The following is a 26,285-nucleotide window of genomic DNA, read 5'->3' as shown; positions in this document are numbered from 1 at the left end:
CCATTCCCTCCTTCTACAGACTCTCTCATCTCTTGGCATCACAGACTTGGCCCTATCCTACCTAACAGACTGAACATTTAGTGTCTCCCTCTCACACACCACCTCCTCACCTTGCCCCCTGTCTGTTGGTGTTCCTCAAGGCTCTGTCCTAGGACCCCTACTATTCTCCATGTACACTTTTGGCTTGGGACATCTCATAGAATCCTACGGTTTGCAGTACCACCTCTATGCCGATGACCCGCAGATCTACCTATCTGGACCCAACCTTGCCTCCTTACTGACTGAGATCCCACAATGTCTGTCTGCTATCTCAGCCTTCTTCTCTGCTCACTTTCTCAAACTGAACATGGACAAAACAGAATTCATTATCTTTACCCCATCTCACTCTACCCCTCCACCAGACCTATCCATCAATGTCAATGGCTGCTTTCTTTCCCCAGTCCCGCACGCTCGGTGCCTTGGGGTGATCCTCGACTCTGCAGTCTCTTTCAAACCACATATCCAAGCCCTCGCCTCCTCCTGCTGCCTCAAACTCAAAAATATTTCCCGGATCCGCTCATTCCTCAACCATGAAACCACAAAAACACTAGTGCATGCTCTTATCATCTCCCGCCTCGACTACTGCAACCTCCTACTCTCTGGCCTCCCCTCTAGCACTCTGGCTCCGCTCCAGTCCATCCTACACTCTGCTGCCCGACTAATCCACCTGTCTCCCCGCTATTCAACAGCCTTCCCCCTATGCCTGGCCCTTCACTGGCTTCCTATTGCCCAGAGACTACAATTCAAAACCCTAACCATGACATACAAAGCCACCCACAACCTGTCTCCTCCATAAATCTGTGACATGGTCTCTAGGTACCTACCCGCACGCAACCTTCGATCATCTCAAGATCTCCTTCTCTACTCCCCCCTTATCTCTTCTTCCCACAACCGCATACAAGACTTCTCCCGTGCTTCCCCCATACTCTGGAACTCTCTGCCGCAACACATCAGACTCTCACCATCAATGGAAACCTTCAAGAAGAACATGAAGACCCACCTGTTCCGACAAGTCTACAGTCTGCAATGATCCTCGGTCTACTGAACCACTGCACGACCTGCTCTACCCTCTCCTACTGTATCCTCTCCCATCCCTGTAGACTGTGAGCCCTCGAAGGCAGGGTCCCCTCTCCTTATGTACTTGTGTGTCCCTTGTCTTACACATGTTTATTATACTTGTCTATATTTTCACATGTAAAGCGCCATGGAATTAATGGCGCTATATAAATGCATAATAATAATAATAATATCAGTCAATGAAATTGCAAGAGGGAGAAGCTGCTGGAAACAGATCTCTTGGACAAGTAATTCTAGTAGTCCTCAAGTTTAAAAAGTATGTTTTCTCAAAAACATTCCAGTGTTTCAGAATACAACATACAGGTGCTTCTCCCAAAACTAGAATATCATCAAAAAGTTAATTTATTTCAGTTCTTTAATACAGAAAGTGAAACTCATATATTATATAGAGTCATTACAAACAGAGTAATCTATTTCACGTGTTTATTTCTGTTAATGTTGATGATTATGGCTTACAGCCAATGAAAACCAAAAATTCATTATCTCAGTAAATTAGAATACTTTATAACACCAGCTTGAAAAATAATTTTAAAATCCGAAATGTTGGCCTACTGAAATGTATGTTCAGTAAATGCAGTCAATACTTGGTCGGGGCTCCTTTTGCATCAATTACTGCATCAATGCAATGTGGCATGGAGGTGATCAGCCTGTGGCACTGCTGAGGTGTTATGGAAGCTCAGGTTGCTTTGATAGCAACCTTCAGCTCACCTGCATTGTTGGGTCTGGTGTCTCTCAACTTCCTCTTGACAATAATCCATTGATTCTCTATGGGATTAAGGTCAGTCGAGTTTGCTGGACAATCAAGCACAGAGATACTGTTCTTTTTAAGCCAGGTATTGGTACTTTTGGCAGTGTGGACAGGTGCCAAGTCCTGCTGGAGAATGAAATTTTCCATCTACAAAAAGTTTGTCGGCAGAGAGAAGCATGAAGTGCTCTAAAGATTCCTGGTAGACGGATGCGCTGACTTTGGTCTTGATAAAACACAATGAACCTACACCAGCAGATTACATGGCTCCCCAAACCATCACTGATTGTGGAAACTACACACTAGACCTCAAGCATCTTGGATTGTGGTCTCTCCACTCTTCCTCCATACTCTGTGACCTTGATTTCCAAATGAAATGCAAAATTTACCCTCCTTGTGGAGAGACTCAATGACTGACTTCTGAACATCTGTTAAGTCAGCGGTCTTCCCCATGATTGTGGAACCTACTGAAACAGACTGAGGGACCTTTTTAAATGCTTAGGAAGTCTTTGCAGGTGTTTTTTGTTAATTTTTCTAATTTACTGAGATAATGACTTTTGAGTTTTCATTGGCTGTAAGCCATAATCATCAACATTAGCAGAAATAAACACTTGAAATAGATCACTCTCTTTGTAATGACTCTATATAATTTTATTATGAGTTTCACTTTTTGTATTGAAGAACTGAAATAAATTAACTTTTTGATGATATTCTAATGTTGTGAGAAGCACCTGTACATGGCTGCTAGAGATGATCATATCTTTTGAAATTCAAATTTGCCAGCTTTGATTTGCAGCAAATAAATTCTCAGTGAATCACATGTACTCCAATTTGGTCAGAAAGACATATATAATACTCCGAGATGCTGATTTTTGAAAATCAAATCACAAATTGTTCAAATTTACTGGGTCCAGAGAATTTCCTAAAATTCTACCTGAATTAAATTTGCATTGAATCAATTTTCTCATCTCTACTGAATGCAATAACAGAGCTGGTCTCTGATTCAGCCTGTTTCTGGCAGTATGTGTCAGCTGTCATGATCCCTTTAATATATTGTGATGCCATTGTGTCCAATATTAATTTTCTATCACTTCACAGTGTATGCTGCATGCTTTCACTATCATATTTTATGCTGTTTATTCACTTTGGTCATTACTTATGCTGTTACATAACTGTTTTATTTAAAGGAAACCTATTATCTAACTCATGCTGCCTGAACCACAGGCAGCATGAATCAGAGTCTGACTGTGTTACGACAGCCGAAGCGATAACATACTTTTAAAAGCTTCTTTCTGCTCCAATCCAGATGACTGACAGGTTTCTCCCTACTTGTCAGTTAAAGAGATCAGGGTGGTGAGCAGCTGCCAGAGACACCCCCATGGATGAATCATTTGACATACCCTGGCTGGCCTTTTAATGCAACTCCACAGCATTACAGTGTAAAACATACATGACTGCAATAATGCAGCCACACTAATTCATGCTGCCCATGGTTTGGGCCTATTGCATCTGATGATAGGTTCCCTTAACCTGTGCACAGATATGACTTTGTATATAAAAAAGGTTGCACTCTATTGTGCTAAAGCATGTCAATGTGAAATATGAAATATGAATAGCAATATGGGTTTTGAATATTAGGAAAAAATGAATGAGAAGCTTTGCACAAAATTTGGCCAAATAATATCTTCCCATCAACCATCGTCAAGGTGGTCTCAAAGACTGATGGGTCCCTGAACTGTGTGAATCCCTCTGCTACCTGATGTCTGAATTCCTGGGGGAATGAGGACACCTCTCTCAGTAAAGCCTGCATTTATGGGTAGGTAGGGACCTGCTGTAATTAAAATCACCACATGGTGAAGGGCGGAGTGCTCGGTCAGTAAGCTAACATAGAAATAACAAGAGCCTGACTGGCACATCCAAACTAGTCTGAATAGGTGCATACCAGGAGCAGCTACCTCCATATACAATATACAAAAAAAGGTTTAACTCTATCGTGCTAAAGCATGTCAGTTTGAAATATGTCTTTGAGACCACCTTGACGATGGTTGATGGGCAGACATCATTTGCCCAAATTTTGTGCAAAATATCTTATTCAATTTTTCCTTATATTCAAAACCCATATTGCTATTCATATTTCATATTTCACATTGACATGCTTTAGCACAATAGAGTGCAACCTTTTTTTGAATATTGTATATGGAGGTAGCTGCTCCTGGTATGCACCTATTCAGACTAGCATGTACCAGTCAGTCTTTTGTTATTTTTACAAATATGACTTTGTAGTTATATATTGTGACATCACTGAATCCGTTGTCCATGTACTATGACTTTACTGTGTTTATTATCTCTGAATGTATTAATGTAATAATTAGTCGTGATCTGTGATGACATTATTATTTGCGATTTGTGACATAATTGTACTTGTTATTCATATACTGTGACACTATTATATATGTTGCCAATGAACAGATATATTACTTTTTATTATCTTTTTCTTGTGACAGTACTATATTGATACCTACAGTATGTTGTAGTCTTATTGTGCATATTATCCCTGCACTGTGAAACAATGGGTTCATTGCCACTCTGCAGAGATATTACTGTTTCATTTCTGTATTGTGAAATCACCGTATCCATTACTATGTCTATTATATCTGTACTGTAGCTTCATTGTGTGTATTATCCATGTGCAGAGAGATAATGGTCTTGGTCTTCTCTCGGCTTTGTGCAGTGGATGATTTTGCAAACTCCCCTCTCCCGCTCTCTGACCACAATCTTCTTTCATTCTCTATTAAGAACTGCCAGGCTGCTCAGGTCAACCCCACTGTCCAGACTTATAGAAACATACAGGCCATTAACACCCAGAAACTTATGAAGAACTTGCAGTCTTCATTGGCCCCTATCTCCTCCCTCTCATGTCCTGATTCTGCATTGAAGCATTACAATGAAACACTTCAAACTGCCCTGGATGAATTTGCACCCCCTATAAATAGAACACCACAACGCAGACGGCGACAACCCTGGCACACGGTGCAAACACGTTTCCTGCAGTGGTGCTTCAGGTGCGCCGAACGTCTGTGGAGAAAATCCAATCTACACGAAGATTTCATCCATTTTAAGTTTATGCTTAGAACATACAACACTGCCCTTCACCTCTCCAAACAAACCTATTTCAACACCCTCATCACCTCACTGTCCAATAACCCGAAACGTCTCTTTGACACTTTTCATTCTCTACTCAATCCAAGAGTACAGGCCCCAACCACGGAGCTCCGAGCTGACGATCTGGCCAATTACTTCAAAGAAAAAATTGACCAGATCCGACAGGAAATTATCTCCCAATCACCTCATACCATGCACTGTCCTCCCTCCCCCACTGCATCTAACTCACTCTCTGATTTTGAACCAGTCACAGAAGAAGAAGTAAGCAGGCTCCTTGCATCTTCTCGCCCAACTACTTGCACCAGTGACCCATTTCCGTCACATCTCCTCCAGTCCCTTTCCCCTGCTGTCACCCCTCACCTAACTAAAATATTTAACCTCTCTCTCTCTTCTGGTATTTTTCCCTCCTCATTTAAGCATGCCATCATACATCCACTACTTAAAAAACCATCCCTCGACCAAAACTGTGCCGCTAACTATAGACCTGTCTCTAATCTTCCCTTCATCTCTAAACTCCTGGAACGCCTGGTCCACTCCCGTCTTATCCGCTATCTCTCAGAAAACTCTCTTCTCGACCCTCTCCAATCCGGTTTCTGCTCTTTACACTCCACTGAAACTGCCCTCACTAAAGTCTCTAATGATCTGCTAACAGCTAAATCAAATGGTCACTACTCCATGCTAATTCTCTTGGATCTCTCTGCAGCATTCGACACTGTGGATCATCAGCTCCTCCTATGCTCCATTCCATTGGCCTCAAGGATACCGTTCTCTCCTGGTTCTCCTCCTATCTCTCCGACAGCTCCTTTACTGTATCTTTTGCCAGTTCCTCCTCCTCTCATCTTCCCCTTACTGTTGGGGTCCCCCAAGGATCGGTTCTAGGCCCCCTCCTCTTCTCCTTGTACACTGCCCCTATTGGTCAAACAATCAGTAGATTTGGTTTCCAGTACCATCTCTATGCTGATGACACCCAATTATACGCTTCTTCTCCTGACATCACGCCAGCCTTTCTAGAAAACACCGGCGATTGTCTAAACGCTGTGTCTAATATCATGTCCTCACTATATCTGAAACTGAACCTGTCAAAGACTGAACTCCTGGTGTTTCCTCCCTCTACTAATGTACCTATACCCGACATTGCCATTTCTGTGTGTGGTTCCACTATTACTCCCCAGCAACAGGCCCGCTGTCTTGGGGTCATACTTGATTCCGAGCTTTCCTTTGCCCCCCACATTCGATCACTGGCTCGCTCTTGTCATCTGCACCTCAAAAACATTTCTAGAATTCGACCTTTTCTTACCTTTGACTCTGCAAAAACTCTTACTGTTTCTCTTATTCATTCTCGTCTCGACTATTGTAACTCTCTTCTAAACGGTCTCCCTCTTACCAAACTCTCCCCCTCCAATCTGTCTTGAATGCTGCAGCCAGGATCATATTCCTCACCAATCGTTACACCGATGCCTCTACCTTGTGCCAGTCATTACACTGGCTACCCATCCACTCCAGAATTCAGTATAAACTTATTACCCTCACTCACAAAGCCCTCCATGGCTCAGCACCACCCTACATCTCCTCCCTTGTTTCAGTATACCACCCTACCCACGCCCTCCGTTCTGCTGATGACCTGAGGTTAGCATCCTCAATAGTCAGAACCTCCCACTCCCGTCTCCAAGACTTTACACGTGCCGCGCCAATTCTTTGGAATGCACTTCCCAGGTCAATACGATTAGTCCCCAATCCCCACAATTTTAAGCGTGTCCTGAAAACGCATTTATTCAGACTGGCCTACCGCCTCAACACATTAACCTAATCTATCCCTGTGTGGCAGAGCCAAAAGTTTTACCATAACCAGGTTCCCCGCATCATTCTTCCACATGCTTTATGCATCCATTAACCCTCTGTGTCCGTACTGTCACGCACCTAACATTATGGCTGGTCCATACAATCAGGGCAACTGTTACCACCCACCTTTCGTGTCTACCTCTTTCCTCATAGACTGTAAGCTTGCGAGCAGGGCCCTCTTTCCTCTTGGTATTTGTTATAATCTACTGTATGTGATTATTGTTATGCTGTAATGTCTATTGTCTGTACAAATCCCCTCTGAAATGTAAAGTGCTGCGGAATATGTCGGCGCTATAAAAATAAAATTTATTATTATATTATTATTCATTAGATAATGGTGTGCATTGTCTACATTCTGTGACATCACTGTAAGAATTGTTTCTGTGCTATGACATCACTGTGGAGGAAGGTTGAAAAGTGAGTCCGCCAACATTTTATAAAAATGAAAAGGGTATTTCAGTAAGGCTAAGGTCATTCGATCCATTTTCTGTCATCGAGAAAATCGGTCCGATTGTGGTAATTACACTCTGATCAGCGTTTCATCAGAGTGTGATCCGATTTTCTCAGATATGGAGAAAAAAAGTTTATCTTCTACATGCAGTGTCATCTGAGTGTGATGCTATCAAAACGGTGGATAACACTCTTCTGAGTCTTGTGCTATATATTCCATAATGCCCTCTAGTTTCACTATTCCGTTGCCATTTCCAGAGGTGCATACCTCTGTTATATGTGTATGTATATTTGTGTGTTTGATATGTTCCGTTTCCCCTGTTTGTATTACCTTGTTAAGTCTGGTTAGTGTATTGCAGTACACTATTACTCCCCTCTTACGTGGTGTGGGAAGGGTACAGACTGCGGGTGGATTCAGGGGTTAAGGCAGGATATGTGGCCCTGGCATCTTCACCATCAGAAAAATCTGGGGAGCAGGACGAGCTAGGGAGCCCCCTAGTGTTAGGGACAGGGAAGGAACCCCTGTTCCCGGGACACCCGACAAGATATTTGAATTGTATTTTATTGCATGAAATAAGTATTTGCTATAAAAACAGAACTTAATGTTTGGTACAGAAACCTTTGTTAGCAATTACAGAGGTCAGATGTTTCCTATAGTTCTTGACCAAGTTTGCACACACTGCAGCAGGGATTTTGGCCCACTCCTCCATACAGATCTTCTCCAGATCTTTCAGGTTTCAGGGCTGTCATTTGGAAACATTGAGTTTCAGCTCCCTCCAAAGATTTTCTATTGGGTTTAAGTTTGAAGACTGGCTAGGCCACTCCAGGAAATGCTTCTCACGGAGCCATGCCTTAGTTGCCCTGGCTGTGTGTTTTGGGTCATTGTCAGGCTGGAAGTTCCAGCCACGACCTATCTTCAGTGCTCTTAGGGAGTGAAGGAAGTTGTTGGTTAAAATCACGCGGTACTTGACCCCATCCACCCTCCCTTCAATACGGTGCAGTCATCCTGTCCTGCTTGCAGAAAATCACCAAAGTATGATGTTTCCCCCACCATGCTTCATGATTGGGATGATGCTCTTGGGTTTGTACTCATCCCTTTTCTTCCTCCAAACATGACGAATGGCGTTGATAACAAAGAGTTCTATTTTGGTCTCGTCTGACCACATGACCTCCCATGCCCCCTCTGGATCATCCAGATGGTCACTGGCAAGGTTCAAATGGGCCTGGACATGTGCTGGTGTGAGCAGGAGGAGCTTGTATGCCCTCCAGGATTTTAATCCATGATGGCGAAGTGTGTTAATAACAGTAATGTTTGAGACTGTGGTCCTAGCTCTTTTTAGGTTATTGATCTTACTCAGAATCATCCTTACCCCACAAGATGAGATCCTACAAGGAGCCCCAGACCGCCAGTCATCTTTTGTTTCTTCCATTTTCTAGCAATTATGCCAACAGTTGTTGCCTTCCCACCAAGCTGCTTGCCTTTGTCCTGTAACCCATCCCAGCCTTGTGCAGGTCTACAATGTTGTCCATGGCATCCTTAGACAGCTCTTTGGTCTTGGCCATGATGGAGAGGTTGGAAAAACTATCAGGTCTGTGAGAGCCAGAATTCTTGTTGGTTGGTAGGTGCTCAAATACTTAGTTTGTACAATAAAATGCAATTTAATTATTTAAAAATCATAAAATCATACAATGTGATTTTCTGTTTTTTTGTTTAGATTCTGTCTCTCACAGTTGAAGTGTTCCTACGATAGAAAATTACAGACCTCTCCATTCTTTGTAGGTGGGGTGGGAGTGCATCAAACACCTACACTGTGTTCAAAATTATTATGCAAAAAATAGTTCCTCCTATTTTCTCTAAATTACCTATATGAATTGCAGTCATTGTTATTTTCCAGTCATCTAATATTCTAGTATAATTGCAATGTTTTTGAACAAACTGCCTTTGAAAACAGTATATTTTTAAAAATAAGAAACACTCAAAATGCATGTTCCAAATTATTATGCAGAGCAGAGTTTTCAACCTTTTTATTTTTATTTTGAACAAAAAAATGGTCAATTGTGAAATTATAAGCATTATCAGCTTATTGCAAAATGAAATCAAACAGTTTTCAAATCAAAACTTTATTCTAGGTGATGTTACATTTGCACATAGGACCCCTTGTTGGAAAGAAACTTCTGAACTCTCTCGTCCATTGAATTTGTCAGTTTTTGGATGGTTTGTGCTTCAATTGTTTTGCATGTGGACAGAATACCCTCCCAGAGCTGTTGCTTAGATGTGAACTGCCTCCCGCCATCATAGACACTCCTTTTGATGATGCTCCAGAGGTTCTCAATGGGGTTGAGGTCAGGGGAAGATGGTGGCCACACCATGAGTTTGTCCTCTTTTATGCCCATAGCAGCCAGAGATGCAGATGTGTTATTTGCAGCATGAGACGGTGCATTATCATGCATGACAATGATCTTGCTGCGGAAAGCACGGTTCTTCCTCCTGAACCATGGCAGGAAGTGCTGTTTTAGAAACTCCACATAGATTATGGAGTTCATCTTTACCCTTTCAGGGATCCTAAAGGGGCCAACAATCTCTCTCCCCATGATTCCAGACCAAAACATTACTCCACCTCCTCCTTGTTGGCGCCTTAGCCGTGTTTTCATGGGGTGTCCATCAACCAGCCATCCTCCACTCCATCCATCTGGACCATCGAGCGTTGCACGGCACTCATCGGTGAACAGAACAGTTTGGAAGTCAGTCTTCATGTATCGTTTGGCCCACTGGAGCCGTTTCTGCTTGTGTGCAGTGGATAGAGGTGGTCGACAGGATGGCTTACGCACAGCTGCAAACCTCTGAAGGGCCCTGCATCTTGTTGTTCGGGGGACGTTGGAGGCACCAGCAGCTTCAAAAACTTGTCTGCTGCTATGACAAGGCATTTTTGCAGCTGCTCTTTTAACCTGACACAATTGCCTGTTGGAAAGAGTCCTCAATTTTTCCTTATCAGCACGCACACGTGTGTGCTGGGAATCAGCTACATACTTCTTGATTGTGCGATGATCACGATGAAGTGTCTTGGCAATGTTGATTGTAGTCATGCCTTGACCTAAATACTCCATAATTTTTTGCTTCTCAGCAGCCGACACATCCTTTTTCTTTCCCATTTTGGCAAACAATGTAGGCTGCTTAATAATGTGGAACAGCCTTCTTAAGTAGTCTTGCCTTTATTTGGACACACCTGCCAAACTAATTTGCACAGGTATCTGCAATTGCTTTCAGTGATATAAAGAGCCCTGACACACATCACCATCAATGAGTGTAAAGGACAAACAAAAAATTTTTAACCTTATCACTCCGAAACTCTTTTTGCATAATAATTTGGAACACAGTTTATTTTGCCCACTGTAAGTATTGCATGTTTGCTTGTCTAATTAAACTAGTAAAACAAGTGTCAAAACAGACGCAGCTAAATGTCTACAGATTGATAATTTTTTTTCTATTTACTTTTTTTAATTATACTTTCCCATAAATGACAAAATAAGAAATACTGTGTTAGTTTGGCATGCACAGATGTATAATTTGATAGATAAAATTTGAGCTAAGCAGAGTAAAAAATTGTGACATGCACACTTTATCAGGAAGACACTCATAGTATAATATCTGGATTTTGGAAAATTTTGTTTTATATTTAAAAAAAACCCAAATATTTCTTTTTCACAAAAAGCATTGCACAAGGACGGCAAAAACTCATGACAATGTATGGCCAACTCGTTCCATTCAGAACAATCCTCTTGTTAACTCCCTCCTCCAGCCCCGATCCTCTTTCCTAATAATACACAGGAGACATTCTTTGGATATAATTGGCCACAGCAGCCATTTATTAACAAACAATAACAAAAACCAAATTTAAATGACTGAAACTGGGGGGAGGTCCTTGAAGCTAAAAGATCTGACACATGGAAAACAAGATGTTTTCCAATAGTTTTTTACCTTCAGCCTTAACCTCCAGCTTGAGGGCACCACACCACCATCAGTGGTAAAAGAACTCCACCACTGGCTCCCAGGGTACACCCTCATCCACAGCCCCACTAAGTGCCAGATCAGCTGCTCGTAATTCCATCCTGAAGCGAACCATCCATATAATTTCCTCCCTAAGAAATTCCACCAACTCTAAGGATCCCTCCACCGCCACCGCAAACACACTCTAACACCTGAAGTGCGTGCGCCCCCAACCAACTCCAACACGCATTTCTTCCCTTCCTGGACGGAGAGTGCCCATAAGTCAATTCCAATCACTTTCAAATGCACACCATCGTTTCACCAAAAATTTCCTTCCCTTGATTTCAAATCGTGATGCTATACACTAGTCAGATAGGGCTGAAGCCTGCAACAGAAGCAGACCTATGGTCTTATGAGTAAGCAGAGTCACATGATGTGAATGTCCCTGGCGTGAGTGATGACCGAGGGAACAAATAGCAAGATCCAGGAAAGAGGCAAGAGAAAGTGACAGAAGGTGTGAGTGGTTCTCTGGAAATGGGACCTCGGGCAGGAAACCTAGCAATGCAATATTGAGCTTGCAAGTTCAGGAGTTAATGGGATGGATGCCTCAGGCGGTAATACCAAGGCGTCGGTCAGCGGAGAAGCTGAATAATGGCCATAATGGCCAAGTACCTCCCCTAGGGGAAAAGGATGGGGAACGTGGGTTGAAGTACAGTACTCACACTTACTGACTGTTGTACTACTGTTGGGGATGAGAGAAGTTCCTGAAGTTCCACACTGGGTACAGGTGAAGACCGAAGACTAAGTAAGGATGGATAGAGAAAATGTGTATGAAGATTCTCCATGTAACATAGTAACATAGTTTTGAAGGCTGAAGGAAGACCTTATGTCCATCTAGTTCAGCCTATTTTTAGTGCAGCTGTTCTGCATTGTTGATCCTGAGGAAGGAAAAAAAACCCACAGAGTAGAAGCCAATTTTCTCCATAGGGAAAAAAATTCCTTCCCCTAAGCTGGGTCAACCATCTACCTGTAATATTATGTTATTCGTAACCTTCTATACTGTTGCTCACAAGAAAAGCATCCATTCCTTTCTTAAATTCATTCAGTGAGTTGGCCATCACCACTTCCTCAGGAAGAGAATTCCAGAGCCTCACTGCTCTTACCGTGAAGAACCCTCTTCTATGCTGGTGCAGAAATTGTCTTTCCTCCAAACGAAGAGAATGCCCCCTTGTTCTTGTCACAGTCCTTGGTACAAACAGTTCATTGGAGAGATCTCTGTATTGCCCTCTGATATACTTGTACATATATATTAGGTCTCCCCTAAGTCTTCTCCTTTCTAGAGTAAATAGACCTAATTTTGATAACCTTTCTGGGTATTGTAGTGAACCAACTCCATTTATCATTTTAGTAGCCCGCCTTTGAACCCTGTCAAGTTCAGTAATGTCTTTCTTGAGTACCGGCATCCAAAATTGCACACAATACTCCAAGTGTGGTCTGACGAGTGATTTGTACAGAGGGAGAATTATGTTTTCATCTCGTGTCCCCAGACCTCTTCTAATGCATCCTATGACCCTATTTGCTTTGGTGGCAGCTGCCTGACACTGGGCACTCCAATTTAGCTTCTTATTGACTACGATGCCTGAGTCTTTTTCCATGTCTGATTTCCCCAGCAATTTCCCATTTAGTAAGTAATTGTAGCATCTGTTTCTCCTTCCCATGTGCATAACCTTACACTTATCTGTGTTAAACCTCATTTGCCATTTTTCAGCCCAATTCTCCAATTTACTCAAATCTGTCTGTAGTTGCAAACTGTCCTCCTTTGTGTTAACTACCTTACATAGTTTTGTATCATCTGCAAATACTGATATTTTACTGTGTAAGCCATCCACTAGATCATTAATAAATATATTAAATAGTAGGGGGCCCAATACAGAACCCTGTGGTACCCCACTAGTAACCCTGGCCCAATCTGAGTATGCACCATTAATAACCACTCTTTGTTTTCTATCACTAAGCCAGCTACCTACCCATCTACACACATTTTCCCCTAGCCCAAATTTTCTCGTCTTACTTGCCAATCTTTTATGTGGGACAGTGTCAAATGCTTTAGAGAAGTCGAGATAAATGACATCCACTGATTCTACTTGGTCCATTTGAGAGCTTACATCCTCATAGAAGCTGATCAGGTTAGTTTGACAGGAGCAATCCTTCATAAATCCATGTTGATATGGAGTATAAAGAGAAACGTTAATGAAGTTATGCACCTGATACCTCTGGTATATAATTCCCACAAAGTTATTGTTCGGTAAAAGACAGTTCCTTGTTAAGTGGTGGCCTCCCTCATTGAACTTTTCAACATCTGGTCCTGGCCAGCCAAAGTCACCGGCATCATGTAGCCTACAAGGGTGTAGCAGCACTGCAGACAAAGTCCACACAACCTGCCAGGACCACCATTTTCATGTAGTGTGTGTCACGGTCCCCGTCGCCATGCCTCCCATCGCGCACCTTGCCAGGCCCCCTGTAGCGTGCTCTCATACTTACCCAGCGCCGCAGCCTCGCTCCCCCTTGCTTTGGTGGCGTCCTCCTCTGACCGGCCCGCGGCCTGTGACGTCATTGCGAGCCCTGCGCATGCAACATAGGCTGCGGCCGGCTCACCCTCTCTGATCTTATCCTCCGGCGGTGCCCTGACCCGGTAGCACCGCCAGACCAATGGGGGCATCTCTGCGGGTATATCAGGCCACCCTCCCATAATGGAGGCACCTGATCGTTGTTGATGTTGCAGCATTCTAGGCCCCGTGATTTACCTTGCATTTCGGCTTCCGCTTTCATATTGCTTTGTGCTTCTTTGCAGTACTGCCTATCCGTGTCCGTACCTGCAGTCCTGCTCCAGTCCTGCCTACCTGTGTCTGTACCTGCAGTCCTGCTCCAGTCCTGCCTATCCGTGTCTGTACCTGCTGTCCTGCTCCAGTCCTGCCTACCCGTGACCGTACCTACAGTCCTACTCCGGTCCTGCCTATCTGTGTCCGTACCTGCAGTCCTGCTCCAGTCCTGCCTACCCGTGTCTGTACCTGCTGTCCTACGCCAGTCCTGCCTACTCGTGCCTGTGCCGGCAATCCTACCCCAGTCCTGCTTTCCCGTATTAGTCCCTGTACTCCATTCTAAGCTGCCCCTCTTGGTTCCGTCTGCTGTGGCATTCGAACCCCTGGACCTGCTCCTAACGATCCCTGTATAGGGGTCGGTTCCACCTGGTTGCTCGTCCAGGGCCCCTCGGTGCCACGGTCCAGAGGGTCCACTCCGGGAAGCCCGCCTTGTGTGGCGTTGAACTAACAGTGTGCCTGGGCATGGAAGACTAGTACTTTTCCCATCACTACCGATCCGCGCCACGTTACATTTGGCGTAGTCGGCAGGATCGAGTCTTGCAACAGGAAGAACAAAATAATGCAGGGAAGACTCAAGTTACATGGAAGATGGTAACTTTTATTGCGGTTTAAGATGGCGCCGAGTATGGACTCTAAGATGGCGGTTAATAGTGCAGTACAAGATGGAGAGCCCGTCTATCATGGGAGTAGAGGACATAAAAGGGCACAAAGGATTGTTCAGCCCTGCAGAGCTTAGACCTCCAGAAGGGTGTATCCTACAGAAGGTGTTCAGCTTGTTGTGGAAGTACCAGTAGAGAGGTGAGATGAAAGAAGAAGGCCCACCCATTGAGATGTGGCAAGAGAAAACGAGCAGAGATGTCAGGAAAACGGGATGGTGCACCAAATGAAGTACCACCAAATGCAAGGAGGAGCAGTGACCGGAAGTGCGCAGCCACGAGGAGGTTGGCGCCATTAGTTTGCTGTAAGCCGGAGAGTGACTGGATGCTGCCTTGGATGGATGAGGATGAAGCCATGTTTTATATGGGGTATGGAACACAAACTTTCAGGTATCTATGGTAACTGCTGGAGAAAAATGTAAATTCCTTACCGTCACAGGTGGCTAAATGTTCAAATTATAAGTACGGTATGTTCTCTCATCCCAAATATTCCACAATTTTGATCCCACCATGGGTGCACGGTATTGATAAGGACAAGGGACAGAGACTGCACATAGCTATAGTATAGCCCAGTAAGTCTATAAGGGGGTATGATACACCAAATCATATCTGTTTTATTTGGCTGAACTTAGAGACACAAGACCACTGATGCAGAAAAGTCATGCACCCTTTCAGATATATAACTTAAATTTATAGTTTTATCCAATCAAGTTAGGAAAGGAGCGGGGGTGGAGAAATAAGGGGTAGGGGGAAAAAGAATTAGGAAGGGAAAGAATGGAGAACAAAAATTGTGAGGGGATAAATGTAGAAAAAGTAATATTGGCCAAATGTGCATCAGACAGGAGGTTTAATATACCCGCTAAAAATGGTATCTTTGCAAAAAACAACTATAATTAAGTTGTTCATTTAAACCATGGGGTTGTTATGTGTACCCGTGCTGATCTTCTTATATATCTAGAATCTGTTATGGCTGGCTTTTTGTCATCAGGCCCTGATACTGACTTGTGGCTCACTGAAGCCAGAGACATTTTCTCTGAGAATACCTTCTCTCAGAAAAAAACCATACCAATATATGCAGCAGCCTTTAAAGACCTAACGAAAATCTACAAAGAGCAGATTTATTCCAGGTGGGAAATTCAGAGCTTGAATCTAATATATAAAGCTCAATGTGAGTATGTTTGTATGTATGTGTGTATGTCCCGGATTGGCATCTGCACCGTCGCAGCTACAGCCACAAAATTTTGCTCAGTAACATGTCTGGACCCCGAGAGCGTCAGGCTTTGTTGTGAGGCGAAATTTTAAACCCGCGCGTTCCAATTCACCAAACAATTTTTCCCCAAGGTACATAATGGTGAAAAAGTGAAAGGAAAAGTGTTGGAGGCAAATTGACAGCTGCCAGATGTGAACAAGGGGGACTTAAAGAATGAGAGCGATGGCGCCAAAGAGTATATACCGTACAGTTGAGGCCCTGACATGGGATACTCACCACACACGGGGATATGAACACACACACAAAATGTGCCACACACTACCACGTGCTTCAACACATATACCACCCTCAGCACACATTTCACCACACATACACCAACCTCGCCACATAAAAGTCGAAACACAAAACTCGCCACTCAAAACTCACCACGCTGTCCCAGAGCTGTTTAAAAGATGAAAAATGAGCTGTGATTGGTTGCTATCAGCAACAGTTTTCTTTGTAGACAGTTGTGGTAACTGAGGCCTATTATTCTCATCATTTCTATGGTGTTATCGTCCTTCTGTAAATCTGGAAATAACACAATTTATAACCGTGCCAACACAGACCACCCTCTGACACAGACTGCAGGGGGAGCCCAGTATCACACAGGATAGGATTAGATACATGTCTCAGCAGTCAGTATCACACAGGATAGGATTAGATACACAGCTCAGCAGTCAGTATCACACAGGAGAGGATTAGACACATGGCTCAGCAGTCAGTATCACACAGGATAGGATTAGATACACAGCTCAGCAGTCAGTATCACACAGGATAGGATTAGATACATGGCTCAGCAGACTATCACACAGGAGAGGATTAGATACACAGCTCAGCTCACAGTATCACACAGGATAGGATTAGATACACAGCTCAGCAGACAGTATCACACAGAATAGGATTAGATACACGGCTCAGCAGTCAGTATAATATAATAATAATAATAATCTTTATTTTTATGTAGCGCTAACATATTCCACAGCGTTTTACAGTTTGCACAGTATCACACAGGATAGGATTAGATACACGGCTCAGCAGACGGTATCACACAGTTTAGGATTAGATACACTGCTCAGCAGTCAGTATCACACAGGATAGGATCAGGTTAGGGTTAGATACACGGCTCAGCAGGAGGTATCACACAGGATAGGATTAGGTACACGGCTCAGCAGTCAGTATCACACAGGATAGGGTTAGATACACGGCTCAGCAGACGGTATCACACAGGATAGGATTAGATACACTGCTCAGCAGTCAGTATCACACAGGATAGGATTAGATACACGGCTGAGCAGTCAGTAAAACACAATAGGATTAGATACACAGTTCAGCAGAAAGTATCACACAGGAGAGGATTAGGTACACAGCTCAGCAGACATCACACAGGATAGGGTTAGATACACAGCTCAGAAACAGGATGTGCCAAAGGAGAGGACATTTTCATTCCAAGAATTCCACTCATTCCATCTGATTTGTTTTTTGATTTTAAACGCCTCCAGTTTCCAGTTCTACTGCTATTTCCAATGTCCATTAACGATGCTCAGGGACAGCCCTTGAAAGTAGTAGGGATCGATTTAAGTAGTAGGGATCGATTTGCAATCTCCATGCTTTTCTCATAGTCAACTTTACGTGATCTGTTCAAGAGTTGGAACTGCCAAAAATCTGTTCATCTTTGCACCGAAAGGAAAAACCAAAAATGTTGTTTATCAAAAGGCTCTTGAATGAGTTGAAAATAAAATACTATCAATACTTGAGTAATCGTTTAGATAATTTGTGTTGCAAATCTGTAGTGTTGAATATATGATGTGAAATGTTTTTATGTGCAATACAATCATAATTTGTTATAACTAACCACAGTTGGTTACTAGGCCCAGGCAACGCCGGGCTCTTCAGCTAGTAATTATATAAAGAATGGTATAGTTCCAAGAGATTTACGGTATGTAGTACTTTATTACAAGTCTTATGCCGCAGAACCTCCCAACTAATGAGTAATTGGGAAAAGGAGGCCACTGGTAGCTCCCTGAGATTGATGCAACTCTTCTTAAATGAGGAAAAACCTAACTTTGACATCCTAAACAAATATTGACAGGAACAAATAGAGTTAACAGTTTTTAGGCGACCACTCTGAAGGGAAATGGAAACTGATCAGTCATCAACCAAAACTGAACAATCTAACTCTGACACCCTACAAAAGACTTTAAGGGGGTGACACCGAGGCATGAATAGGGGTTCTGTTAGAGCAGAATGATATACCTCATCCTCATCTAGGTCCTTTTTTTAGACAGAGCATATCCCATACAGATTCGCAACCCCTTCAACAGGGTCTAGAATTACAGGTGGTGAATTTATCTCAGAGATCCATCAGCAACACAGAAATGTCAGTACTAAGCAAGTGTCTATCTTTCATACCTACTACGGACTTCTGGGTCTTTGATAGTGTTAAGAACATTAATCTCTTTATTAGAATGATGACATGTCACAAGTTCTTCACACAAAAAAATAGGAAGACCTGAAGTGATCTCAACATCCCGCATGATTTACTTTCTGATGTTCTGCTGTCTGCTAATTTGGATGAGCCAGCATGCCATCCCTAGGACAGGGTCCCTTTATCTCCATTAAAAACCCTAGCTCTAAGATGCCACCACCATGGGGGGACTTGTAGGCAATTGATATTTTTCAAAATCTGGTTACGGAGAATATAAAAGAGATTAAGAATATGCAGTACAATGGAAACATAACTTATCTAAAGAACAAATGGTGGCCTTGCATGTTCTGGATAGAAATACATCAATTAAGTCCTCCTACAGGGAAGGCAATATTGTAGTAATGGATGTCCAGCAGTGGAGGAATGCGTTCCTCTCCTTCTTGCAGGACCCCATGACATATGATGTAGTTAGGGGTAACCCCACACCTGTCTCCATGGATAAACTAAAAAAGATCCTCCTTGAAGCCAAAGGAGATAGCCTGAATAGTCAGGAAGCCTTCACATTTCTCCTCCCTCAGCCCCTGGTCACGGTTACCTTTTATGCTTTACCAAAACTACATAAAGGGTATGCCCCTCTTAGGGTGAGACCCATGGAGTCTTGGATCAAGAGCATGGGCCTCAATGTGGGCACCTACCTTGACCACATATTGAGGCCATTTGTGGACACATTCCCCTCCCACTTCAGAGACACAATGGGTCTCCTTCAAAAATTTGAGTGGAGTCCCTGTTGACCCTTAGATCATATTAGCTGATACTCAAAAAAAACCACAGCTATATAAATCACAACTAATCTCATAGCTGTATATGAAACACTTAAATAAAGCTATCAAAAGAAGAAACTCCGCAATATAGAATTTACATAAGAAAAATGGAGTGCTGACTTCAATAACATAAAAAATTAAATTTAGATTTTATTATTAAGTTAGACATGTATACAACACAATAAACACAACAAGGAAAGATTCCACACAAGTAATCATTAGGAGATTTGTCATGGGGAAGTTAGTGCCAAAAGCCTAAAGTTATATAAATGATGACCCAATCACCCACATAATATTGCCAGGGTAAAAGCAGTGACCCTGGGAGGGTGAACATAAGGTGCATAGTGCATAGTGCAAAAGGATTAATCAAACCGATTAGGCACACTTACCCATCTACATAAGCAACAGTGCTGACAGATCCCCTAAGAAAACCCTGGACGCGCGTTTCGCGGGATGCTTTATCAACAGGGATAGTTAGTGTAGTAAGTCTGTCCTTTTTATATACAGACTAATTACCGTGGTGCCCAAAGCGGCGCATGCGCAGTGCGAAACTGCACCCGGAAGCACCATCACATGCAGGCGTCCCTCCAGTGCGCAGGTCCGGGAAAATTCCCGTGACGTCACAGACCTGCGCACTAATAGTACAGAGGCCAGATGGGATGGGCAAGAGTGCAGACGCACCGGGCATGCGCACAGCGGTGGCCATTTTTGAGAAGCCCATATGGAGGCTGCCATCTTAACAATGCTCTCTACACTGCAGCACAAATCGGAAGCAAAAGGGAAATATCTAGTGTATATAGATTAAATAGTACGGCCTGGTATTTAGCATTGATGTGGAACCTCCATAGTATTTCTTGGGAATAGTTAGAGACACACCGTAACTTAGTATTCTGAACCAAAAATAAGGAAAAATAATATATACAACCACGATGGAAAACCAAAGGGAAGATATAAAAGAAATAATATATATTAATAATAAAAAGAAAGGAAAAACACAGAAAATAACAACACATGTATAAAAAAATGAAGAAAATGCAGGAATAGAAAAAATAAAAAATAAGATGAAAAAAGGTGATGTAGAAGTGTCCCATATTCCACACACAAAACTGGATGGTTGATGAAGGGGCTTCTCCAAAGCATGCGCATGTACATTCCACAGATGTAAACAACTAAAAAAACACAAAAGAGACAGACAAATTAAAATAAAATAAGGGAACCATGAGCAAAAAAGAAGAATATAAAGAGAATAACTGAATACTTTTAACGCAAAAACGGCGAGAAGCTAAGCTTCTCATTGAGACCATTCGGGGTCATCGAGTCCAAGGTGACAATCCACTGACATTCCTTTTGTGCCAAGAACCGTTTCAGATCACCACCCCTGATCCCCCCATGTACACAGGGGTGGATTAAGGGTAGTCAGGGCCCCGGGCTGTTCAGACTCTGTGGGCCCCCCGATCATGTGACGGGGTCGGGAAGTCACTAGTTTTCATGACGCAAACGGTGCGTCAAGGGGCGGGAAGGGGTTAAATACTGAGGTAAAAAAAACTCTGCAAATACGCAACGTGTGCACGAGGCCTCACAAATACTGAGGTAAAAAACACCAAATGCTCAGTGTGTCCATGAGGCCTTACAAATACTGAGTGGAAAAACTCAACAAATACTCAGCGTGTGCACAAGGCCTTATAAACACTGAGGTAAAACCTCACCAAATACTCAGCATGTGCACGAGGCCTTATAAATACTGAGCTAAAACCTCACCAAATACTCAGCATGTGCACGAGGCCTTATAAATACTTTGGTAAAAACTCACCAAATACTCAGCGCGTGCACGAGGCCTTACAAAAACTGAAAGGCTTCCACCCAACCTCTAGTCCTGACTCACCTGTACCTAACATCGAAACCAGCTCATAGTCTGCAACCATCTGCTGACCTGGACCCATGACCTGTCAGACAAGTTACTTCACATGAGTCACACAGAGGCTTCTGCTTCATGAACTTCCCCAGATAGAAGAAGCAGCCTCCAATGTGCAGCCTGTGGCCGGATACACAGGAAGAGACGCTCCTCGTCACAGGCTGTGCCCAACATGGCAGCAGAGAGGTTAGCACCACAGACAAGTCGCCATCTCCTCACACACTGGACACGACGCTGCATCTGGCGACAAACAAGCGCACAATGCGCAATGTTAGTCATGTCCCAGATGTTCAGCGTGTGGAGGACCAAGGGGGGACAAAAAAGACCCCAGGATTGGAACAAGAGCATGGGAAAGTGGATGGCGGTCGGAGGGGCAGGGTTTATATAGGGATCGGAGTAAGCGTAATACAACTCAGGTTGTATAACTTTCAACTGGTCAAAACATTTCTCTCAGTAGGCCAAGAAAGAAATGTGGCAGGAATAAAGTACACCTCATAGTAACTTATGTGTGAGGCAGAGGCGACAAGACCCGCCATCTCGTGCCCACCTTACTAGAGGTGCCCACTGCCCACATATAACAAAGTTGATGGAAACAGATGACAGCCACTATGATGATTGGTTACCGGGCGCCCAACCACACCCATTTCACAACTAGTCACACCCATGTCCATGCCCCAACCACACCCATTTAGCACTGCAGATCACACTGACTGGTACTGAGGGCACAGTGGCTGGCATTATGGGCACAGTGGATGGTACTGTGGGCACATTGACTGGTACTGAGGAAAAGAAAGAAACAACAGAGAGAGAGAAAAAAGAAAAAGAGAGAAAAAAAGGAGAAAGAAGAAAGAGAGAAAGGAAAAAAGAACAGAGAGCAAGAAAGAGGGGACAGACAAAAAGAACAGAGAGAGAAAAAAGAAAGAGAAGAAAGAAAGAACAGAGAGGGAGAGAGAAAGAAAGAGGAGAAAGAAAGAGCAGAGAGAGAAAAAAAGAAAGGGGAAAGAAAGAACAGCGAGGGAGAGAGAAAGAAAGAGGGGAAAGAAGGAACAAAGAGAGAAAGGTGAAAGAAGAAAGAGAGAAAAAAGAAAGAAATGGGAAAGAAAGAACAGAAAGGGAGAGAGAAACAAAGAGGGGAAAGAAATAACAGAAAGTGAAAGAAAGACAAGGAAAGAGGGGAAAGAATGATTCTATAAAGATACTATACCAGCCCAGCTCACATTGTAGTGCCCACCTGAGCCTCCTGGTGCAGGACATATTATGATCCACTCACATGGCCGACATCCCCGAGTCCAAGGTGATCCCGCTGTCGGAGGAGGATATGGTGATGATCTGAAGCATTCCCTGAAGTGCCTCCATGGTTTCATAACAATCTCCTCTGGTCAGCTTCCAGCACGTCACTTCCGATGGAATGTCACATGCGAGTTTTCTAGTGCTCCTCGGGGCTCCGCCGTATACTCCTGTGTCCGCGGGAAATGTAAGCTCCCGGTCGGGGCAGTCACTCAAAATCTGGGACGGTTAGGAGGTATGAATGCTCCCCATCATACACCTTGTACACGCATGGCTCCGCACACCTCATTCACACACTGTTCTGCTTTGTATGCCTCGTACACATGCGGCTCTGCTCCGTACACCGTATACACACGCGGCCACGCTCTGTACACCTTGTACACACATGGCTCTGCTCTGTAAACCTTATACACATGCGGCTTTGCTCCATACACCTCGTACACGCGTCTCCGCTCCGTAAACACATGGCTCAGCTTTGTACACTTTCTACACACAGGGCTCTGTTCCGTACACCTCGTACATATGCGCCTCCGCTCCGTACACACACGCGACTTCGCTCCGTACCCCTCGTACACACATGCGACTTCGCTCCGTACCCCTCGTACACACACGCGGCTCCGCTCCGTACACCTCGAACACACACGGCTCCGCTCCATACACCTCGTAACACACATGGCTCCGCTCCGTACACCTCGCACACGTGCAGCCCCGCTCCGTACACCTTGCACACGTGCAGCTCAGCTCTGTACACACAAGGCTCCATTCCGTACACCTCGTACACACACGCGGCTTCGCTCCGTACACACATGCGGCTCCCCTCTGTACACCTCGTACACACACGCGGCTCTGCTCCGTACACCTCGCATACGTGCTGCTCTGCTCTGTGCACACAGTGCTCCGTTCTGCACACCTCGTACACACACGCGGCTTCGCTCCGTACACCTCGTACACACACGCGGGTTAGCTCCGTACACACATGCGGCTCCGCTCCGTACACCTCCACACGTGCAGCTCAGCTCTGTACACAGGGCTCCGTTCCGTACACCTCGTACACACATGCGGCTTCACTCCGTACACACATGCAGCTCCACTCCGTATACCTCGTACACACACGCGGCTCCACTCCGTACACCTCACACACGCACAGCTCAGCTCTGTACACGCAGGGCTCTGCTCCGTACAACTCGTAAGCCTCGCGTGCACGGCTCCGCTCCGTACACCTCGTACACACACGGCTCCGCTCCGTACACCTCGTACACACACGGCTCCGCTCCACACACCTCGTACACACACGGCTCCGCTCTGTATACCTCGTACACACGCTGCTCCGCTCTGTACACCTCGCACATTCGCGGCTCCACTCTGTACACCTCGCACATTCGCAGCTCCACTCCGTACACCTCGTGCACACACGGCTCCACTCCATTCACCTCGCACATTCGCAGCTCTGCTCCGTACACCTCGCACACACACGCAGCTACATCCATCCTGTAAACCCCTCCTGACCCCACACATACTTCCCTCATCCAGCACCATTACAACGAGTACAGCAGAGTCCCGCATGCAATACATTGATGGCTGTGTGCACAGGACCTGTCATGAGGTCACAGGAGGGGAGGAGTCAGGGGTCACATGATCAGGGGCCTCTGACTAAAACCCCTGATCATGTAACCCCTGACTCCTCCCCTCCTGTGACCTCATCACAGGTCCTGTGCGCACAGAGCAGGGATTTATCAGTGAGGGGCTGGCGCTGCGGTGGCCGGTGGGTCTGAGAGGGGCAGGAAAGAGTCAGTACATGGGGGGGGGTGGCGCTATGGTGGCGGATTATAATGGGGCAATCTTCCCTGGGCTGCTGGGCCCCCCCACACCACTGGGCCCTGGGCTACCGCCCAGATTGACCTCATTATAATCCGCCACTGCACGTACACAATCAATAGCCCTGACTTTTAGACCCTTAGGCTATGTGCACACGCTGCGGTTTTACCCGCGATTCCGCAGCGGTTTTAACCCTGCGGAACCGCTGCGGTTTCCGCAACAAGGTACAGTGCCATTAAAGTTAATGGTAAAACGAAACCGCTGTGCACATGGTGCGGTAAAAACCGCGCGGTTTCGCTGCGGAATACAATCCGCAGCATGTCAATTATTTCTGCGATTCCGCAGCGGTTCTGCACCCATAGACTTGTATAGAGTCTTTACAATCCGCAGCAAATTCGGCATATGTGCGGTTTTTGCTGCGGATTTGGGTGTCAAAACCGCTGCATAGGGAAGTGATGTCAGGCGGGAGGAAGTGTGTGGGCGGAGTGTAGTGTAGGGAAAAAGCAGGAAGTCGCTGTCATGGAATGCTACCGTCGCATGGGGATCGATGTGGGACGTCTGATCGATTTGGTATGTATGCATGTATGTATGTTTGTGTGTCTGTCTGTGTGCGTCAGTCTGTGTGCGTCAGCCTGTGTGCGTCAGTCCCCATGCGACAGTAGCCCCACAATTGTGCTCAGTCGCCGTATGGGCCTGCTACCCCCATCCGGCTATAGGATGGGAGAGTAGTCCCTGCGGTGACCGAGCACAATTGTGCATGTAAAAAAAAAAAAATACAATACATGTAATATTACACAAAGACATGACATACAAACATAAAACATACATTACATACTCACCATACAGCACATGTTGTTCCCCGAAGCCATTGCGGTGCTCCTGCAGTGTATCGCCGAGTTTTCCGGTGTTCGGCCGCTCCGGGACCTCGCTTTACGGCTCTTCTGCTGCGTTTGACCTTTCCCACGCAGCAGTGCCGTAAAGGAGGTTACCTGAGTCACTGAACTCAGGTAAACTCTGGGCACATGCGGAGTAACACACTACAGGAGCTGAGCTCCTGGCAGTGTGTTTCTGCAGCCATGGAGAATGGTCACATCACCTGATGTGACTGTTCTCCATGTCAGATCGTCGTGGGACACTCGTTTTATGGACTGCGACGGAACGGTAGGTATAGAATTGGTTTGTTGTTTTATTTTTTCTCTAGGTTGATCGAGGGCGTCGCATAGGATTGCGCGCAAAATAAATTTTTGGTCAAAAAAAACTGTGTTTTATTTCATTAAAAAAAATTTTTAAAATGTGTCTTTTTCAAACTTTCTCTATGGGCTTAATAATGGATCGGCGTCTTATTGACGCTTCTCCATTATTAACCGGGGTTAATGACACCTGTCAATCAAAGGTGGCATTAACCCCTTTATTACCCCACATCCCGCCGCCGCGGTGCGGGAGTGGGAAGAGAGGGGCTAAGTGCCGGAATTGGCGCAACTTATAGATGCGCCATTTCTGGGGCGTCTGCGGCCTCATATTTGTAGCCGGGGGGGGGCAATATCCATGACCCCTTCCTAGGCTATGAATATGAGCCCGCAGTTGTCTGCTTAGCCTTTCTGGGCCCAAAATATGGGGGACCCCCACGTCATTTTCTTTTTGGGGGGTCTCCCTTTTTTTTGGAGCCAGAGAGGCTACGCAGACAGCTGCGGGCTCATATTCGTAGCCTGGGAAAGGGGACTTGGATATTAACCCCTTCCCAGGTTGTAAATATCAGCCCACAGTTGTCTGCTTAGCCTTTCTGGGCCCAAAATATGGGGGACCCCCACGTCATTTTCTTTTTGGGGGTCTCCCTTTTTTTTGGAGCCAGAGAGGCTACGCAGACAGCTGCGGGCTCATATTCGTAGCCTGGGAAAGGGGACTTGGATATTAACCCCTTCCCAGGTTGTAAATATCAGCCCACAG

The sequence above is a fragment of the Dendrobates tinctorius genome, unplaced genomic scaffold, assembly GCF_039654945.1.
Source record: "Dendrobates tinctorius isolate UK_male_01 unplaced genomic scaffold, ASM3965494v1 ptg000145l, whole genome shotgun sequence".
Classification (NCBI taxonomy): Eukaryota; Metazoa; Chordata; class Amphibia; order Anura; family Dendrobatidae; genus Dendrobates; species Dendrobates tinctorius.
This window is presented reverse-complemented; position numbering follows the sequence as displayed.